Below are 19979 nucleotides of genomic sequence, written 5' to 3' on the forward strand. Positions count from 1 at the left end.
ATTCTGTATATTTCAAGTTGTTAGTGGATGTACTGTAGCCTTTATTTTGTTTGAACAGGGAAGGAGAATCCAGGAACCCACTCTAAGTGTTTTCTTTGGAAAAAAAAAAACAAAACTCTGGGTCCACGTAGGCCAAGGATCGGTGCTGCTGGTGGTGGAGATTCCAACTTCACCTTCAGGAACTATGGAAATGACTGCAGGGTAGGGGTAGGGCTTCCAGGACGTAGACTCAGGGTGAGGTTTCCACTGATACTCCCGCTGGAACCAGCTAATTGCAGGGCCAAACTGGAGCTCTAGAAATTGTGTTAGCTCAGAGTCAGTGTCCAAGGGTCTCTGAAATGCTAGCGGCAGCCACAGGCCCCAGAAGAGGGGAGGGTCTTCAGAACACCAGGATCCAACCCGCCTAGCCTTTGCCTTTCTTGACACTTCTCAGTGGGCCCTAAGAGAGGAAGAGCAATGTATTAGTTTATGTAACAGCAAAGTCCAGCACGTGGAAGAGAAAGTTTGAACATGGCATAGTGTTTTTTGTTGTTGTTGTTGTTTTGTGGTACTGGAGATTGAACTCAGGACCTTGCACTTGGGAGGCAGGCAGTGGAACCACTGAGCTAAATCCCCGGCCCTGGCCTTGTGTTTTTAATAGGAGCCTGTTATAATCAGAATTTGTTATAATCAGCATTTGTTATACAAGAGGAAACAACCTCCAGATACTTTTTCTTAATGCCAAGAAACTCCACCACTCTTGGACTGCTTTAAATAAAACAAGAGTGCTGAAGTCATGTTCAGTGGGTTAAATATTACAAGGGTGATGGAAAGTTTGATTTCCTATAACAAACTTACAATGAGTAAATACAGTTTTCCACAATAAACAAGCATTATAGTCTTAAGGTTAAGAGCTATAAAACAATAAAACATTGTAGTTAGCATTGGATATTATAGGAGAGATTCTTGCATACAAACTACTCAATATCACGATGACAAGATATAACATAAGAGTAAATGTAATTTGAAATAAGATCTTAACGCCATACAGCCAAATCTCTCTCTCTCTGTCTCTCTCTGTCTCTTTCTCTCTCCTACCCCTTTGTACCTTTCAGTTTACTCCTAATCTTTGCTACACAAAAACAATTGTGTCCAATCCAATGCTTTCATTCTCTCAAAAGCCCTTGTGTCAGTAACTTCTCATTCTCTCAGGACTTCTTATCTATTGCTATTGGAACCAACAGGTTTTTGTTTTGTTTTGTTTTGTGGTTTTGAGACAGGTTCTCACTGTGTAGCCCAGGCTGGCCTTGAACTCACTATGTAGCCCAGGCTGGCCTTGAGCTTGCAGTGATCTTCATGGCTCAGTCTCCCAAGGGCTGGGATCACAGGCTTGTACCACCATGTCCGCTTTCAACTACAGTTTTAACCAAAGATGAAATAATAGACTGGGAGCTTATAATATTTAATTTCCTAAAAGTGTAGCTGTTCAGAAATGGCTAGGCCAAGGGCTCCAATGATGGTCATCTGGTTCTTCTCCATCTCCCTATCTATCTCCTCTCCTCTCTGCTTAGTCACTGGATAATATTGTGTGTTGGCCTCGTTTTCTTCTATTGCAGAATTATTTCTCCCTGTCAACAGTGAAATGGCCATAGGCAGCTCCAGCGTGCACTCTCAGAGAGGAAGGGCATTTTCTTTTCTTATTTATTTAGTGTTACTGGGGATTAAATCCAGGTCCTTCTCACTGAGCTACATCTCCAGCCCTATTGTTTTTGGGTTTTTTTGGTTTTTTTGGTACTCAGGACCTTGTGCTTGTGAGGCAGGCGAGGTGCCACTGAGCTAAATCTCTGGCACCCCAGCCCTTTTTTATTTTAAGACAGAATCTTGCTAACTTGCTAAGTTACCCAGGCTGGGTTCAAACTTATGATCTCCTGCCTCAGCCTCCCAGAGTTCTGGGATTATAGTGTACACTACCACACCTGGCTGAGGGAGCATTTTCTTGATGGTTTTAACAGAAAACTTCCAGGGAAGATTCTAATTGTCCCAGCTTGGTCATGTACTTGTCCCTGAACTCATCACTATGATTAGAGAAATAGAATAGGCTGATTTGCAGACCTGCATCACATATTCACCTTTGGGCCCTGGAGCGGGGAGGACTGAGTGGGGAATCACCTAAACCACACGGAATGAATAAGGGATGGTTTCCCAGAGGAAGAGATGCAGGCAAACAAACTGATAGAAGGTGACATAATATTAGGTTATTTGGGATAATAAAATTGTGACATTTTGCTCATCTGGAAGTGAGGCCCAATGCCGCTTTAATAGACCAGAGTTTCAAGGCTGATGTGGATTATCAAGAATATGTCTAATGCACTAGGTTCAGTGGTGGATACCTATAATCCCAGCTACTGAAGAGGCTCAAGGCCAGCCTGGGCAATTTAGCAAGACCCTGTCTCAAAGTAAAATAGAAGGGCTGGGGTGTAGCTCAGTGGTAGAGCACTTTCCTAGGATGTATGGGCCCCTGAGTTCTACACCCAGCAATGCAATAAGAGAGAATACATCTAAGGAATACAAGTGTGGTGCATCCTTCCAGGTGTGCCCTGTTCCACCCCTCACTTACAGCGCTGAGTTGGGTATTAGGAGACAGGCAGGATGTACACACCAATGACTGTAATTCCAGCATTGTGTCATGTACTCTGCAGGGCAGCTGCTATGTTACAAAGGTCACATTCTCAGGTCATTGAGATCATCTTTAATGAGGGAGTGTGGCCATTAGGAATAGGAAAGGGGCCTGAAAAAGGGACTTGGATGACAGCCTGTGGGAATCCTCAGAAGTTGTACTTACAGCCTTGAATTATGTACCCAAATCTACCCCCTTCCGTAGACAGGGTGAAAAATTGGCAGAAAGCTTTACCAGGAAGATGTCGAGATGTGGGTGATGGTGAAGAAATATGTCCTTCTAGCAAGAAGGGTACAAGCTCCCCTTCCAGCCTGAACGCCCTACTCTAGGAGTGACAGAGACTTCCCTAATTATTAGACATTGCACAGGATTCTTTGTGCCTCCTGAATGGACTATGGAAGCAGTTGGTATTGTTTCAAAAGGCTGCCCTACGGCGCACTTGTCCATGCATGGTGATTCCAGGCCTTGGGGAGGGAACAGATGCTGGGGCTAATTAGGGCATGGTTTCTGTGGCCCATGATGGCAGAGGATGTCCAAATAAAGCTTGACACCTGCGCCCAGTGCATTATATGGAAAGTATTGCTCACCAACCAGTCTATCAGGAGAGATCGCCGAGTGGGGTGCTCTTAGAAAACAGAGTGCCTTGGTGATTGTCTTCCCAATCTGGAGAATCAGAATGGGATGGAATGCTTTCTCCTGTGCCCAGGTGTCAAGAAGCATCCCTTGTGGTGAAGGTGCAGTGGGAGAAGTTCTTTTCAGGTTGTGAACTTCCTGTTTTTAGACCTCACCAAGAAATGTGAGTTGTTTTTTTTTTAATATAATGTCTTTTTTTTTTTTTTTTTTGAGACAGATTGGCCTTGAACTCACTTTCTAACCCAGACTGGCCTAAAACTCATATCAATCTTCCTGCCTCAGCCTCCCAAGTCCTGGGATTACAGGTGTGTGCCGCCACAGCTGGATGAAATGTGAGATTTTTGAGGACTGTTTTACCAGCAGAATTCCATTAATGCTGGAATCGTTCCCCAGTGGATTACAGAACTCTATAAAATATGCTCAGGGTGCTGTATCTAGGTCAGAAAAGGCAGTGGGGTGGCCCAAAGGTGCTCTGATTTGTACAAAGCCCTAGGGACAAGGCTGCTGCTGATTTTCTCTCTCTCGTTGGGCTGGAGCTATGCCCACTTATTGATCTTTTTCTAGCCTTGACAATGAGGGGACACACAGGGACAGTTTCACTCAGTGAAATTTTCACTCAGCTTAGCACTAAGCTGAAGGCTAAACTCCAAGTGGCTTATGGTTTGTCACTGTGGTGGCTTATGGTTGGTAATACTGCACAGAAAATAGGACCAGAGCATCTCGAGCAGACATCTGATGTTTTGGCCTGCTCAGAACCATTTGTCCTTCTCTCCGTGACCATGTTCCAGTTTTCACTTGGAGAATCACACCTCAGCCACTCTCTGTTTTGTAGTTTATTTGGCTCACCAGCCCTTTGGTTGAGCCTCTGGATCTAGGTAAGTCTGGAGCTAACTGACCTTATGACTTTTTGTTTAGTGAACCAGTAAATTCCCCTTTTTATTTAATTGGAGTTGGTGTTCTTGTCAACACAGCTGAGAGGTTCCTTACAGTTTACCTAGGTTGCAGACTGGAAACTGGGTTTCAAAATGACTTGGTGGCCACAGTTGGGCAGGAGATGGCTGAGCAATAAGGAAACCCCATATCTGATATGGGGCCAGTCAAGATCCCTGATGCTTTTTTTTTTTTTTTGGTACCAGGGATTTAACTAGGGACCTTGTGCTTGTGAGGCAGGCGCAGTGCCACTGAACTAAATCCCTGGCCCCCGACACTTCTAACGTGTAGCCAGAAGCCAGAGCTGTTGGGTGGCCAAAAAAGCTGCCATCCAAGGCAGACCCTTTGGGGAGGGAATCCACTGGAGACACTGACTATAACTGAAAAGTGGAGCAGAAAATACCCCAGTGAGGCCAAAGAGAAACCAGTTTTCTCTCTTGGTGAGGGGTTGGTGGGCAATGGATGGTAAGGAGGTGGATGGGGAGGGGAAGATGACTGGTGACCCTTTGGAATGGGAGACTAGGGACATCTTGATCCCAGGCCGGGGTGAGACATCCACACATCTGTGAAGATGTGGGCAGCATCTCCACCATGTGTAATCTGGAGATGGCAAAAGATAAGCAGAAAAGACTATGACCAAAGGATGGGGAAAAGGTAGAGTTTGGGTGGTGTAGCAGAGGGGGAAATTTCAGCCCCCATCTGCATCTGCCTTGATGCATCTGCTCTATGGAGCATGTGGTATGCCCAAGGCCTTTGAGAACCTTTGTGTAAAGAGATTTCTATCCTCCTTTGTGAGGAAACTCTGGCCTCCACAGGCTATTTCTTTCTTTTTCTTTTTTTTGTTTTTTTGTGGCTTTTTTTTCTTTCTTTTTTTGGTACCGGGGATCGAACTCGGGACCTTATGCTTGCGAGGCAGGCACCAGAACCACTGAGCTAAATCCCCAATCCTTTTTTTGGTACTGGGGATTAAACTTGGGACCTTGTGCTTGCACAGCAGGCAGCGAAACCACTGAGCTAAATCCCTGGCCCCCTTTTTTTGGATTTTTGAGACAGAGTCTCACTATGCAGTTCAGGCTGGACTTGAACTCACTATGTGGCTCAGGTTGGCCTCAAACTCAAAACTCATGGTGATCCTCCTGCCTCAGCCTCCTGAGGGCTGGGATTACAGGCACGTGCTGCCACACCTGGTCTGACAATTTCTTAAGGGACTGAATCCTTCCCAGTGAGGAAAGGAATTGGGAGCAAATATACCTGGACTGATTTGGGTTCCAGCTTTACCACCAGGGGACAGTTTATGAGGCAACCAAAGGACTCTGCTATCAGGAGGGAGATAACTTAGAGTGGTGACTAGAACACGCCAGAGAAACGTGTCAGGGTGGCAGACCTCAGAGAGCAAATCTGCACTAAGAAATGGTAGAAGAGAGACTGTAGTGTATGTGCTCTGCTCACAAGGTGAGTGCTCTGCATTGTGTGCTTTGCTCACACACCCCTGGATCATTTTTACACACCAGCAATTCATACCAGCTTTCACCTCAGCAGCCTCCATTCCATCTTTGCCAGACACTGAACTCAGGCTCCTGGAACCCACTGTAAGGAAATATACAGAATGTAAGTATTGGGAAAACACATGGGGCAAGGGCAGTAGTTTAGGTGCAGGGGCATTAATCCTGCAGCTCCCCTGCTCCCTGGACAGGCAGTGTTGACACATGGCCTAGGTGACCTGCAAAGTCCCCTGTGGCATTGGCTAAAGTCACCTTCTGTGTAGCATTGCTCAGTGGCCCATCCTTACTCTCCTTGCTTCCCATCCCCACTCCCTTCCTGGTTCTTCTTGGGAACTCTTGTTCAGTTTCCTCCTTTCGAATCCTCCTTGCAGGATTTACTTCTGGAGCAGCAGCCAAGTCAGACTACAAGTTGCCCGAGCCATGTCTCTGTGAGCTAAGAGCTCTGAACCTTGACCACAGGGAACAGGGAGGTACCCTGTTCCAGTGTACAATAACTCCAGATTAGTGCACTTAGGGAGGTACTCTCGTGTGTGTGTGTGTGTGTGTGTGTGTGTGTGTTTGTGTGTGACAACTTTCAGCATCTGGGATGGCTGAAGCCAGTCAGTGTGGAAACAGTTTAGACATTCCATAGTGCTAAACCTCCCAGAGTCTGGAGGGGCAACTGCATTCCAGCTCTTAGTGAAGGGAGGAAGAAAGGGAGACAATCTGAATCAGAGCTGCAGTCAGAGGGTGACAGATAGAGGGAGCTGGATGTGATACAAGTCAAATTCTCAACAGACCAGGCCCTAATCTGATGGGCTTCTCAGTCAGCCCTTGGACCTGGCTAGATATCACTCCCAAGTTTGTCTCTGAGGTGACAAGTTTGTCCCATTGGGATTGCTGGATCTCCTGACACCCCATAGGTACCAGCAAAGGTCAGATAGCCTTGGGACAACCCAGAATAGCCCAGAGGCTGAGCTTTATGGCATGACACATTCTACTGTCTCCTGTCCCCCAAACATATACAGATTATGGACATGAAGAGCATCTTGTACAGACTCTGGTGTGGGTGGAGGGGCTGAGGCTGGTGCAGAAGCTGCCTCATGAAGAAGGTAGAGCTGCTGGGTCTGTCCCTGGGGAATCCCAGGACTCATGAGCTTGCCTGCATAGCAGTCACGCCTGCTCCGGAACATCATCAAAGGCCTTGATAGTCACTGACGGTCTCCTACAGGTCAGGGTGGGGCTGACAAGGACATCCTCAAGCAAAGTTGTAGAGATGAAGGGAGGATGGGGTAGGATGGCAGAAGGGTGCAGTGGGGCCAGCCTTAAACCAGAGCAAACTCTAGGCAGGACACAAGCAAAGAGCCCTCCCCCTTCCCTTTGCTAAGTACCACAGGTGTTTAGGAGAGATAGGAGAGGCTGGGGAGATGAACCAAGGCCTGCTGGTAGCCTCTCTCTGGTTCAGGTTGGTTCTTCTTTTTCCCTCCAAGTCCTAGGGATGGAACCCTATGTCTTTGGACTACATCTCCAATCCATTTTTAATTTTTAATTTTGTGACAGGGTTTCACTAAGTCACCAAGTTGCTCAGGATGGGCACCAACTTGCAGTCCTCCTGCCGTGGCCTTCCAGAGTGCTGGGGTTATAGACATGTGCCAGGAGACCCAGCTGGTTGAAGGAGTTTTACACGTGGACTGCAGCCACTATGGAAACAGGGCAAGGAAGAAAGGCTGGAGAGCCAGAGAAGGGAGGTGTAGCTGCTGTGGGCAGAACTTGGGGAAAGGAGCTTAGGGGGAGCTTTATGACACTTCTGTTATTTCACAAAACCTCCAGTAAAATCCACATGATCCGTCACCGCTTTTGGAGCTGGAATTCTATTTCTTTGGGATGCAGTGACAAAGCTGGGAACTGGCCTCAAGGCAGTCAGAGGGGAGGCAAGCCCAGCGAAGTGCAGGCCTGTTCACAGAACTGGTGACAGGATAAGCCAGCGAGATCCAGAGAAGTGGGAACATGAGGGAGATCCCTGTGCTCAGAATCCAAATGAAGACCTCCTGTTTCTGCTCCTCTGTTTTCCACAGCAAACATGAATCCATGCAGCCTGAGCAAGGTTGCAGGGTGGTTAGGTGGAAGAATGGCTCCAGGCTCAGAGAAGGTGCCCAGCTGTTGGCCAGTAGCCATGGAGACTGAAGGCTTATTACTTTGGAGACCACTCCTAGCCAGCTAGGTCCCAGTGACTGCATGATTGGAGCCAGACCTGCCGGGGGATATTTCAAGGGACATGGGCCTGGGGGAAAGGAAATTGTCTTGAATTTGATCTAGGCCCAGGAATTATATGAGCTCTTCAGAGCTACAAGGGCTTCAGGAAAAAATGGAAGGATACAGAGAGATCCTGGGAGAAGCAATCAATGGCCCAGAGCAAAAGAAAAGACCACTATCGAGGGGAGGAGGGTCCTCTCCAGGACTGTGCATCTGTTACTTCCAGGACTTTCTCTCTCTAGGGCTGCCCACCTGGAGGGCAGAAAGATCTAGGTGCGATGCTTGTGGAGGGAGCAGATGGAGGAGCCTGAATCACAGCTGCTATTGGGACCTTGATAACAAAGGCGGATGACCCTGATGAAATGCATGTCTTTGGCCTTTACTCTAGGTTTGTTATTAAGGAAAGTAAAATAATTCTGAACAGAAAAATGTTCCTACTGAGGCTGACATCTGCCAAACTCTTAAACTTATTCTCAACTCTATCCTACACAACATGTATTTATGACAAATGTTTTATAACATCCCCTTACTAACCTGAAATAAATGCATAAATAATATTACCTACTACATATAGTTTTAAACATCTGCCATGTTAAATGTCAAAATGTCCAAAAAGAACCCAATAATAATAATACAAGGAAATAAAGAGAAAATGCTATACAACAGCTCTGTGTATCTGCATGCAAATACTCTAGCTCTGAAGACATTTGTTATGACTTGTGTCTAGATGTCCACTCTCCCCCCAGAGCCTCATGTGGTCGTAGGTGGGGGCTTCTCAGAAGTGGCTAGATCTAGAGTGTGTGATGCTTGGATTCAGTGTGATCCTCTTGCTGAGATTAAGGGTGTGTGATTATTCACTTAGTCCACTGATTGGTTTGGCATAGTTCTGGGCATGGATAATGGGAAGGCCCATCCTGGGTGTGAGTTCTAGCCACCCTAAGGGTGTGTAGCTTGGGTAGAATATAAGGGACAGAAAGAGGGTTGCTATCATTTGATTGCTGCTTCTTCACTACTTTGCTGCTTTGCTTCGTTCTGCCCAACATGAACTGTTTCTCCTCCGCGATGTCCCTCTGCCATGCCACCCTGCCTTGGAGCCAGCTGATTGTGAACTGAAACGTCTACAAAGTGTGAGCTACAATAAACCTTTCCTCCTTTAACTTTGGGTATTGGGGATTTTGTCTCAGCAATGAGAAAAGTAATCAAGACAACGTTTGAAAGTGTCACATGCTTGTATATGAATGCAGTCACTGACCACCACGGCTACCAGGCCAACTGAGGCACTGGGATGTATTGGCATGACCTCAAGAGGCTTTGCTTTCAGTGGTTTTCCAAAAATGGTGAGCAACTATTGGAAACATCCTAAGCAAAACCAAGGTCAGTCTTTCCTTGGTCTATGCTGTAGCTGCTGCTTTTCTGGAGGCGTTATCCATGAGAGTAGAGAAAAGACTCACAATATTAGCAGATTTTGGGAGTGTGAGGACAGATAAATCTAGGTTTAAAGTTTTCAAAATCTGAGAAGCAGTGTGTGGACAATCCTCCAGCAGTTGGTTAAAAAATTTGTGGGGGGAATTTTTGGTTATCCAAATGAATGAGGGTTTCCACTGGCATTGTGTGGTCAGGTGCCACAGATGCTGGATGTCCTCAGGACAGTGAAGAATTCTACATCCTGCCTGGCTTGGGAATATCCCATTGGGCTTTCATGCAGCTGAATATACCTGTTTATAATTATCTGAAGCTACCGCCCGACACTGTTACACAAAACATGGTGCAATGCCCTCAAAACAATTGTAACCCTGGGAGTTGCAGCCTTTAAATTGATGCAGCTGATGTGGAGGGCCCTGCTGCAGTCTGGACGTGGGCCTTGAAGACAGCTGGGGAAATGGGCACGTGGGCAGCTCCCTTCCACATAATTTTTTTTTTTAAGGTCAGGCTCTCTATGGAGATTGGGCTGGTCTTGAACTCACTATGTTGCAAAGGCTGGCCTTGAACTCATCTCAGTCCTCCTGCCTCAGCCTCAAAAGTGCTGGGATTACAGGCGTTCGCCACCATGCCCAGCCCTTCTACACAAAGTGCTTGACCCTCAACTCCTGAAATCAGATGGGGATTCTACTAACCTGCTCTTCAAAAAGGCAGGGACAAAAATGATTCAATTGAATCTATGTTGCATTTCTCCAGTGGATTATTATCACGAGACAGAGTTTCCCAAAGTATGAAAAAGCCATCTGGGGCCAGGGATTTAGCTCAGGTGTTCCTGAGCCTGCCTCACAAGTGCAAGGTCCCGAGTTCAATCCTCAGTACCAAAAAAAAGCCATTTGAGTTTCTTTTTTTTTTTTGTACTGGGGATTGGAACTCAGGTCCTTGCGCTTGCGCAGCAGGCGGTGAAACCACTGAGCTAAATCCCCGGCCCTCCATCTGAGACTACTGTCTTAAAAACAGGTTTGTGTAGAAAGGTACAAGGGGCCCTGGACTCCTCCCTTGCTCACCCACAGCACAAGGACAGCACTTCCAGGAAGCAGCTACTTAGGACAAGACAGAAGCCACAAGCTGGGAGGGAGTGAGAGACGCAAAGACCACTGGTTGCAGAAAGTACAGAATGCAAACAAACAAACAAACCCTCATCACAAAACGCTTGTCCTAGTGATACATCATTTTCTTCCTGTTGGCAATACTGCTATATCTTTGGGGAATTCCTCCTGAACTCTGAGACAGCCTGGTGTGAAGGTCAACTGTGGTGTCCTCCTCCACTGACTCCCCCAGCGCCCAAGCAGAGGTGGACCAGCCGGGCCTTGGTCAATCAGAATATCCCATCTCTCAGACACAGTGACAGAGCTGAGGGACCTAAGCTGGCTCAGCCCCCAGTCATCTGGGCCTTGCATACATGCAGACGCTGAGAGAAACAAGTGCTTTTTTCCTGGTGTTGCTAGGCTGAGAATATGTGCATTTGGAACTGTCAGTACCTATCTCCCCTGGCAACATGGAGGGAATCCATCTAGAGCTGGAAAGAATAAGATCAACACTCAGAGGGGAGCAGAGGGAGCCCTGTTGGCATCACATAAGACTCTGGATCCAGCTGTGCATGGAGCTACAGCTGCCCATGGGTTTCAGTTAGTGAGCTGATGAATCTACCTCACTTTTTTCATTTTCTTCCTTTTTTTTTTGAGACAGGGTCTTGCTATGTAGTTCAGGTCAGTCTTGAACTCACTATGTAGCCCAGCTGTTTTCAAACTCATAGCGAGAGTTTATGCTGAGTCCTGCCTCAGCCTCATGAGTGCTGGGATTATAGGCATGTGCTACCACGCCTATCCTCTTTCTCTCTCTCTCCCTCTCTTTCTTTTTCTTTCTTTCTCTCTCTCTTTCTTTCATAGCTTGAGATGGATTGCAACTTGAAAGAGTCCTGACCTTTATAAAATGCCTTAATTAATCCATTAAACATTTACTGAGTGTTTGTTATCTATTAGGCCTTGCCTTACATCCAGAGCTACAAGAGTAGACAAGTAGATTTGATTCCATTTCTTTTTTCTTTTTTTTTTTTTTTGTACTGAGGATGGAACTTGGGACCTTCCCCTTGGGAGGTTGATCCCATTTCTTACGGAGCTATTTTGTGGGAAAGACAGACTAAAAACAATTCCTCAGTCAACTGATTTATAGAAGTTCTAAGAAGCACTAAGAGAGAATATCTGTAAAATTAAGTTTCATGAGGGCAGGAACCTTTGTCTCTTTTGTACAGTAATGTATTCCTGATGTCTAGAATAAATGCCTAGCATACAGCAGCCACTCAGTAAACCCCTATGGTAATGAATGAACAAAGGACAAAGTTTAGGGGGTTATAATAGGACATAATAGTGCAGGGTAAGAGATATCAGGGTAGGTTTCCCTGAGGAATTAATAATTAAACTTAGATCTGAAGAACACAGAGGAGTTGGCCAAACTGTGAAGGCAGGAGGGAGCAGAAAGCAAGGAGAAGGCAAAAGGAAGGGTCCTAGATTAAGGAATAAGAGGAGGCCCACAACGCTGCATGGTAGGGAGCAAGGATGAAGCCAGCAGGGTAGAGAATACTCACTCAAGGCTGCAGTGGACACACTAAAGAGTTTAGATCCTATCTGGAGAGCAACAGGAAGACAGGACCTACAGCAATGAGAAAGTCACCTGGGTCCTCCCCCTCGAGAGTCATGAATAGTTAGAGAATGGAAAGAAAGAAAGGAGCTGAATGAAAGCACAGAGACTCATTTGAAGGCTGCTGTGTTCACCTAGATGAAAGATGATGGAGAGAAGGGAATTAGCCAGAAGATGCTTATAATCATTACAATCAAATGAACATCATGCTCACATACTCAGTAGAAGATTATTTCTTGGGCTGGGGATTTAACTCAGTGGTGTGGTGCCTGCCTGGCAAGTGCAAGTCCTGAGTTGGATTCACGGTACTGGGGTGGGGGGGATTATTTCTTGAGTGAAAAAATGATTGGTTATATAGATCAATGAGTTACAGAGAAAATTAATAAAGAATTATCATACCAAGACATATCCTGGGGCCGGGGATTTAACTCAGTGGTTCCACCACCTGCCTCGCAAGCACAAGGACCCAAGTTTGGTCCCCAGTACAAAAAAAAAAAAAAGACATATCCTGGCAATGGAAAGACATTTTTTTCTAAGATGAAGGGAAAATATTACATAGGTCCACACATAAAACTGGGTTACGGAGGGGAAATTTTAGCCTGGTCTTAGGTTTTGCCTTGACTTTTCTAAATGCAAAAGAGATAGGGAACAATGGTTGTAGTTTTGAGTGAAAAAGATGGCAACATATGAATTCTGTACCCAGCAAGTTGTCATTCATGTGGGAAAACAACAGAGATATATTCCATGTTTATAAAGAACGGTGGAGAAAATGCATCACTCGTGTTCTCCCTAAATAAATGACTTGAAGATATACTTCAGCTGCTCAAGAGATGAATTAAAATTAAGAACTTGGAAATGGGAATATTATAATATAAAAGATTGGTTACAAGCATTAAAACCAACTAAATATGTCATAAAAACTGAACAAAAAAATCTATCCTTCAAAAAAGAGGTATATGATTGAAATGCAAGTTGGATTTATAAATCCACAGTAAAGTTTAAAAGACTGGAAATCAGTGAGAAGAGGGCAAGCCAGGTAAAGGTACCCTAAAATCTTCATTACCTGTAGAGTAAGAAAATCAGGAGACATTGATTGTTCTTAACTTTCATCATCAGAGAAATAAAGGCTTAGATAGTTTGGTAAATATAAAAGTCAATCATTAGTAAAATCATAGTATGACTACTTTTTCAATCATGGGAGGTGACCAAACAAAACAACATCCTATATAGCAAAAGAGCAGAAAATAAAGGATTCATAAGTAATAGAGATGCAATGTGAAAAAAATCTTTTTTAAATCTAGTACTAAGATCTTAAGTGATTTCAATTAAACAAGGGAAATGAGGCATGTGGAGTAGGGTCCAAGTGTATTAATAGGGCTGGGGATTTAGCTCAGTGGTTCCAGTGCCTGCCTTGAAAGTGCAAGGTCCCGAGTTCAATCCCTGCCTGGTACCAAAAAAAGAGCAAAAACCAAAAAACAACCAAGTGTATTAATAACCTTACCTTCCTTGGGGAGAGGTTATGAATTGATTTGATTTTTCACAATGACAGCAAAAGTTTTTTCAATATTTAACAAAAGATGCAATATAGAACTTCCAGACCACAAAAGGAACAAAGATGGAGCTGGGGGTGTAGTTCAGTGGCAAAGCACTTGCCTAACATGTACAAGGACCTGGGTTCTATCCCTTGCACAATACGAAACAAAATAAAACAAAAAAACAAAGAACACAGAAATGCTGTTAAGCTTCAAAAGGCAGGAAGTGAAAAAAATACCCTAGAAAGATGGTCTATAGAAAACATATACATTTTTAAAAATTAGGCATAAGTCCGAATAAACCAGTAATCACAATAAACTATTTGCAAATGATATGATAGTTTCCCTAGGAAAGAAAGATGTTCAACTATAAAACAATTAAAATCAAGACAAATGTTCAGGAAGGATGCCAGAAATAAGAACAACTTACTAAAATCAATCGCTTTTCTATTTGTCTGTAGTAATCAATTTACAACCACAACTTCAAAACACCTAGAAATAAACATAAAACCAGATAAGGAAATGACAAACTATCCGATAGAAAAATAAACAAAGGTTATGAATAGTCAGTTCACAGAGAAAGAAAAATGGCCAATAAACATAAAAACATGTTCAACCTCACTAGTAATCAGAGATATGGAAATTGAAAAACTATTAATATCAAAGGTGAAAAACGGTTGTTAATATTTAGTGATGGTGATGGAGTGGGAAAACGGACATTCTTGTAGGAATGAAAAGCGGTAAAACATTTTTGTAAGGCAACTTGGGAATGTTTTAAATTTAAATGTATATGCCTTTTGACCCATCAACTCTGCTTTCAAGAATCTATTCTACAGAAATGTCTTGTACCCATGCCAAGAGTCATTGGAGAATTACTTATAATAATAAAAAAGGAGGAAACAAATACCCTAAAGTGGAACAATCAATTAAATTATAGTACATCCATATGTAAGAGAATGACAAGAAGCTGCCTTTCTTCTCTGCCTAGGTGTACTTAATATTCCACCTTGAAACCAACCTCCCCCATGATAACTTTAATGATATCCATTATTTATGGCAGTTTTCATTAGGTAGGCATCCTTTCTCTAAGAGAGGGGTAAAATGGAGCCCTTTGTGGCTTTTGAAAAGGACTCTTACATATATTTTGGGCTTAGAGGGAAAAGTAAAGAGATTTGCATAGAAACCCAAAGCCTCCTGGAGGCAAGGCATGTAGCTCAGGTTCTCCTTTCTGATATTGAAGAAGGTGGAGCGCGATACTGACATAGGTTTGCTGACAGGGAGAACAACATGCTTGCCCCTGGAAAAATCTCCCTAAAGGAAAGGAAAGTCTGGACTCAAAACAAGTATCTTAGAGGGCCAGGGATTTAGCTCAGTGGTGCCGCTGCCTGCCTCACAAGTGCAAGGTCCTGAGTTCATCCCCAGCACCAAAACAAAAACAAACAAACAAAAAAATAGGTATCTTAGAGACAGAGGGAAAGTAACACCTTTTGGCCAGAGTGCTTCAGCATGGTATTGCATTTTAGGAATTACACTGACTTGTTGTTCCACTAAGAAAGACCCAGGCCAGCAAGCCCCAAAACAGTAGAAAAATATTCGTGGATTGTGGGGGCCAGCTGGCGAGGGTAGATCTTATCTAGGGTTCATAAAACTTTATACCAATGAAAGAATTAGAGATGTAAGGATTTTTTTTTGGTTGTTGTTGTTCTGTCTTTTCTTTGAGGGATTTGTTGGGGTTTTTTGTTTGTTTGTTTTGTTTTGTTTTTGTAGTACTGGGGATCAAACTCAGGACATTGCGTTTGTGAGACAGGCCCAGCACCACTGAGCTAAATCCCTGGCCCTTAGAGATGTAAGCTTTAAAAGGAGAAAACAAAATCACTTTATTGGAAAGGGGAGAGAAGTAAGGAAATAAAATCACTTTATTGGAAAAAGGGAAAGAAATAAGGAGATAGACAGCTACCTTGTCAGAGTAAGGTGGGGAGCCCAGAGCCAGCACTCAGGGCTCTTTGTTCTTAGCCTCCTTTATATATTTATTTTTTGGTACTGGAGATCGAACTCGGGTCCTTGCGCTTGTGAGGCAGGTGGCGGAACCACTGAGCTAAGTAGCCGGGCCCTATTTATTTATTTTTTGTTGGTTTGTTTGTTTTTGGGGGGTTTTTTTGGTACAGGGGATCAAACTCGGGACCTTGTGCTTGCAAGGCAGGCAGCGGAACCACTGAGCTAAATCCCTGGTCCTTGTTTGTTTTTTTGAGACAGGGTCTCTATGTATAATTCAAGGCCAAGTTAGCAAAAAAGGATACATGTGCATTTTAGTGTATTAATATGGTGAGAGAATAAAATATATATGTACTTATGTGTAGGTGTGTGAGTGTTCACGTGTTAGTGTATATTCATATACTGAGTTTTTAAAAAATAATATACTCCCCCTTTCCACTTTGTTTCTTTTATGGTTAGTTGGAGGTGGAGGGAGGAGGCATTGCGGTTGGTAGCCAGGCCAGCTTTATCAGCTCTCTCTGTTTGTTTTTCTTAGCTACTCTCTCTGGGGGGGGTGCAACTCTTTATTTGCCAGAAACTTCACTGAGGCCCTTTAACTTTCCCTGCCTGTCCCTCAACTTTCCCTACGGTTTCAGCCAAAGGAAAAAAGCCAAATTTGTGGCTAAGGGAGTTCAAGTAATCACTTCCCTGGAATGACACATAGAGGTAGAGGACCACAGGCCCCCGAGGCTTGGTGCTAGCTGGCCCTGTACAGCAATCTGATCCTCTGACTGCCCTCTCTCTGCTTCAGACACTTGGCCTCTTCCTTGTTCCACAAGCATACCCCACAGTCTTTGCTTTTGCTCACCCCACAGCCTGAGAAATCTTTTCCCATATTACCTCACTTCTTCCAAGTCTGCTCCAGCGTCTCACTTTGCATGAAGCCTTTCTTGTTGAACCATTTAAAAATCAAAAACTCCTTCTCTTCCCACATGGCTACCACTCCCTATTGCCTTTTCTATTTAATTTTTCTCCACAGTGTGTATCACCTTACCTATTTATTTTCTTGATTGGTTATTTCCAATTCACCTTTCCTCATCCTTACTAAACTATGTCCTCGGTGAAGGCAATTTTTGGGGGGTGTGTTTGGTGTGGTGATTTATCGCTAGGACATAGAACAGTGCCTGACACATAGCAAATGTTCCATGGATATCTGATAAGAGAATAAGTGTGTACTCATGGAAAAACAAACTCTAGAAAACATGTAAGTGAAAAAATTACCAAATAACGTGTATAGTATCATGCCATTCATGTTTGTATCTATGCATATAAGAATAAATACCAAACTATCACAGAGAGGGGAATGGGATGGAGAAATTAAAGTGATTAATTTTTTCCTTTGTATATTCCTGTATCATTTGTTATTTTTAAAACATATTGAGCCAGGCATGGTGGGACATACCTGTAATCCCAGGACTTGGGAGGCTGAGGCAGGAGGATTGCCATGAGTTCAAGGCTAGTCTGGGCTCCATAGTGAGTCCAAGGCCAGCCTGAATGACATAGCAAGACTTTGTCTCAACAAAGAAACATTATGGAGACAGGGAGGTGCCTGACTCTCCCCTTTCCTGTACCACAGTGGGACATGATTTTGTCAATGGCTGCCACATCCCTCTCTCACTTCTCTTTGCTCCTACTTAGCCTGGGACAATTTGCCTCTTGCCTCAGTGTCCTCCCAGCACGGATGAGGTTACTTCTTGGCTGCTCGCCAGTGCCTCTCCCCAACTCCTGCCGCGCCTGCTGCTGCCTCTTTGAAGGGGGTGGGGGCACCACCCTAGCTGGCCAAGATCATGGAGAAAGGAACACGGGACTATTATTAATATCCTCAACCTCCTGAAGCTTGGATAAGCTGTAATGAACACAGCTAGCTCTCTCAAAAGATTCCTCAGTTTCAGTCCTATCATTTTTTTTTTTTGTACCGGGGGATCGAACTCGGGACCTTGCACTTTCGAGGCAGGCAGCGGAACCACTGAGCTAAAGCCCCGGCTGAGTCCTATCACTTTTTACAGAAACATGACAGCTGTCAATCAACAGCTTGGTAGCCTTGTCCTCTCACTGAATCCCCATACCAATTTGAACCAATCACAGGCCTGCACTTGGACCAATCAGCAGGCCCGAATTTGAACTAGGCACATGCCTGTACTTGGACCAGGCCTGCAGCTGCTATATATGAGCAGCATTCCTCTCACACTTCTGGGATTAGTTTAGGAGGACTCCCTCCAGTGTACTGACCCTCTGTGTTGCCACACAGGTCATGTTAAAATAAACACTTGCTCCAGTGATCCTGTAAATCTGCTTGTGACTTCTTTCTCTGAGAGTGTGAGCTCAAAGGTTCTATAACTCTACTCAGTAGAGTTGCTCTGAAGAGCTCCAGAGACCAGCAAGCAATGAAGATCAGGAACAGAGAGCGGCAACCAGCAGTCTCCTGACAGCATCGGGCACAAGCTTGTGTCGAACTGTGGTGTCTGGCAATGGCTAGTTAATCAGTGGCATGCAGCATTGACTGGAGGCTACTGGTGGTGTCAGGGCTGCTTGCAAAGCTGTACTTTGTCAATTCATGATTTCTATAAGAATTGAGCAAAAGAATCCTTAACTGATTGGTAACAGTATGAATATTTTATCACTTGTTTTATAGAATAGATAATACATGAGCATTTTATGGTAACTAATATTAAAAACTAGTTTTAGAACAAGGTTCTGACTTGATATTGGCAAAGTAGCATCAATCAGATGATATATCTTTGCTTTTTTGAGACAGGGTCTCATTATGTAGTTCAGGCTAGCCTCAAACTTACAGCAATCCTCCTGCCTCTGCCTCCCAAGTGCTGGGATTATAGGTGGAAAGTAATTTTTTAAAAAGGCAGAAACTTAAGGGAATTCAGTTCTTACAAAAAGATAACAATACTGGGTTAATTGCACATTTATAAGGCTTCTCCTTGGAAAGCACCTCCTAATTCTTGGAGGAGGTGGAAATAGAGAACAAACAGAAACTGCAGCCTGAAGGGGTCAGCACAGTTTGAGACTCCTGGTGCAGCAGCAGGAAGGTGAGGAGGGTGAACTGAAAAGGAGAGATACACTCAAGGCTGAGCACTAAATCCATGTGTAAAGTTTCCTCAAATCTTTGGTTCCCCACTGAACTACATGGGTGAGGGCTGGGGATGTAGCTCAGTGGTGCCGCACCTGCCTGGGACACACGAGGTCCTGAGTTTGATTCTCACTACCAGAAAAACAAACAAAAAAACTACATGGCTGAACAGATTCCAAAGAGATTGTGGGAAAATAACAGCTGGGAGCCAGAAAGCTCTAAGAGGAGACTTCAGTACCTTTCCCACTTTAGAGGAAACAGTGCTTGGAGTTTATCTCCTTGTATTGGAGGTGAGGTTGGTAAACACCTCCGGCTTTTTCACAGAGGGACTGTGGCTAGTATCAAGAGATACTCCCTAGGAATAATGATAAAACTAAAATAAATGCATTCTAATAAGGCATAAAACCAAGACTTCATAAATTCAATGTGATGTATCAGTAATTTAACTGTCTGCTAGAACAAAACTTAACTCCTCAGAAAGAAAATAACAGAATTCAGAATCTCTATGATGTTTAACCTACTGTATCCTATATGAGCTAAGAAATTATTAGAATGTGAAGAAACAGGAAATGTTACCCATAGTTAAGAAAAAAATAAGATAATAGAAACACTCAGATAATCTAATGTGGGCCGGGGATTTAGCTCAGTGGTTCAGGTACCTGCCTCGCAAGCGCAAGGTCCCAAGTTCGATCCCTGGTACCAACCCCCCCCCCCCCGCCCAGATAATCTAATGTTAGAATTAGCAGACAAGATAACTGATATGTTATCAAACTCAGGAAAAAGAAAGAATGCATTTAAAGGTGTAATTTCAGTAAAAATATAAAAACTATTTTTAAATCTTTATGATTATACCACAACTCTGTGAATATGAATTGAACTGTACATTTCTTTGGTTTTTTTTTTTCCTTTGTTGTTTTTGAGACAGGGTCTTACTGTGTAGTTCAGGTTGGCCTGGAACTCACAGCAATCCTCCTGCCTTAGTCTCTCAAGTGCTAGGATTACAAGCATGCACCATCACATCCAGAAAACTGTACATTTTATTTTATTTTATTTTATTTTATTTATTTATTTATTTTTTGGTACCAGGGATTGAAATTGGGTCCTTGTGCTAGCAAGGTAGGTGGTGTAACCACTGAGCTAAATCCCCGGCCCCATAAATTGTACATTTTAACTGAGTGAATTGTATGACTTTAAATTATATCTGAATAAAGTTACTATATTTTAAAAAACCTAATGGAGCTATCTGAACTCAATAGTGTATTCAGTGA

The 19979-nt window shown here is 43.8% G+C and overlaps 1 long non-coding RNA gene across 1 annotated transcript; it reads right to left on the minus strand.

Annotated features, from left to right (window-relative positions):
- Positions 1–10: 10 nt before the first annotated feature.
- LOC110347113 (uncharacterized) lies at positions 11–15423 on the minus strand. The gene is made up of 3 exons (XR_002391517.2): positions 14029–15423; positions 5728–5806; positions 11–439 (listed from the first exon to the last, which is right to left on the minus strand). It is a non-coding gene; the product is annotated as an uncharacterized LOC110347113 (long non-coding RNA).
- Between the last annotated feature and the right edge of the window lie 4556 nt (positions 15424–19979).

This window comes from Heterocephalus glaber, unplaced genomic scaffold (assembly GCF_053883595.1).
Source record: "Heterocephalus glaber isolate CG9 unplaced genomic scaffold, H.glaber_assembly_v1.0 deba00001452, whole genome shotgun sequence".
Lineage (NCBI taxonomy): Eukaryota > Metazoa > Chordata > Mammalia > Rodentia > Bathyergidae > Heterocephalus > Heterocephalus glaber.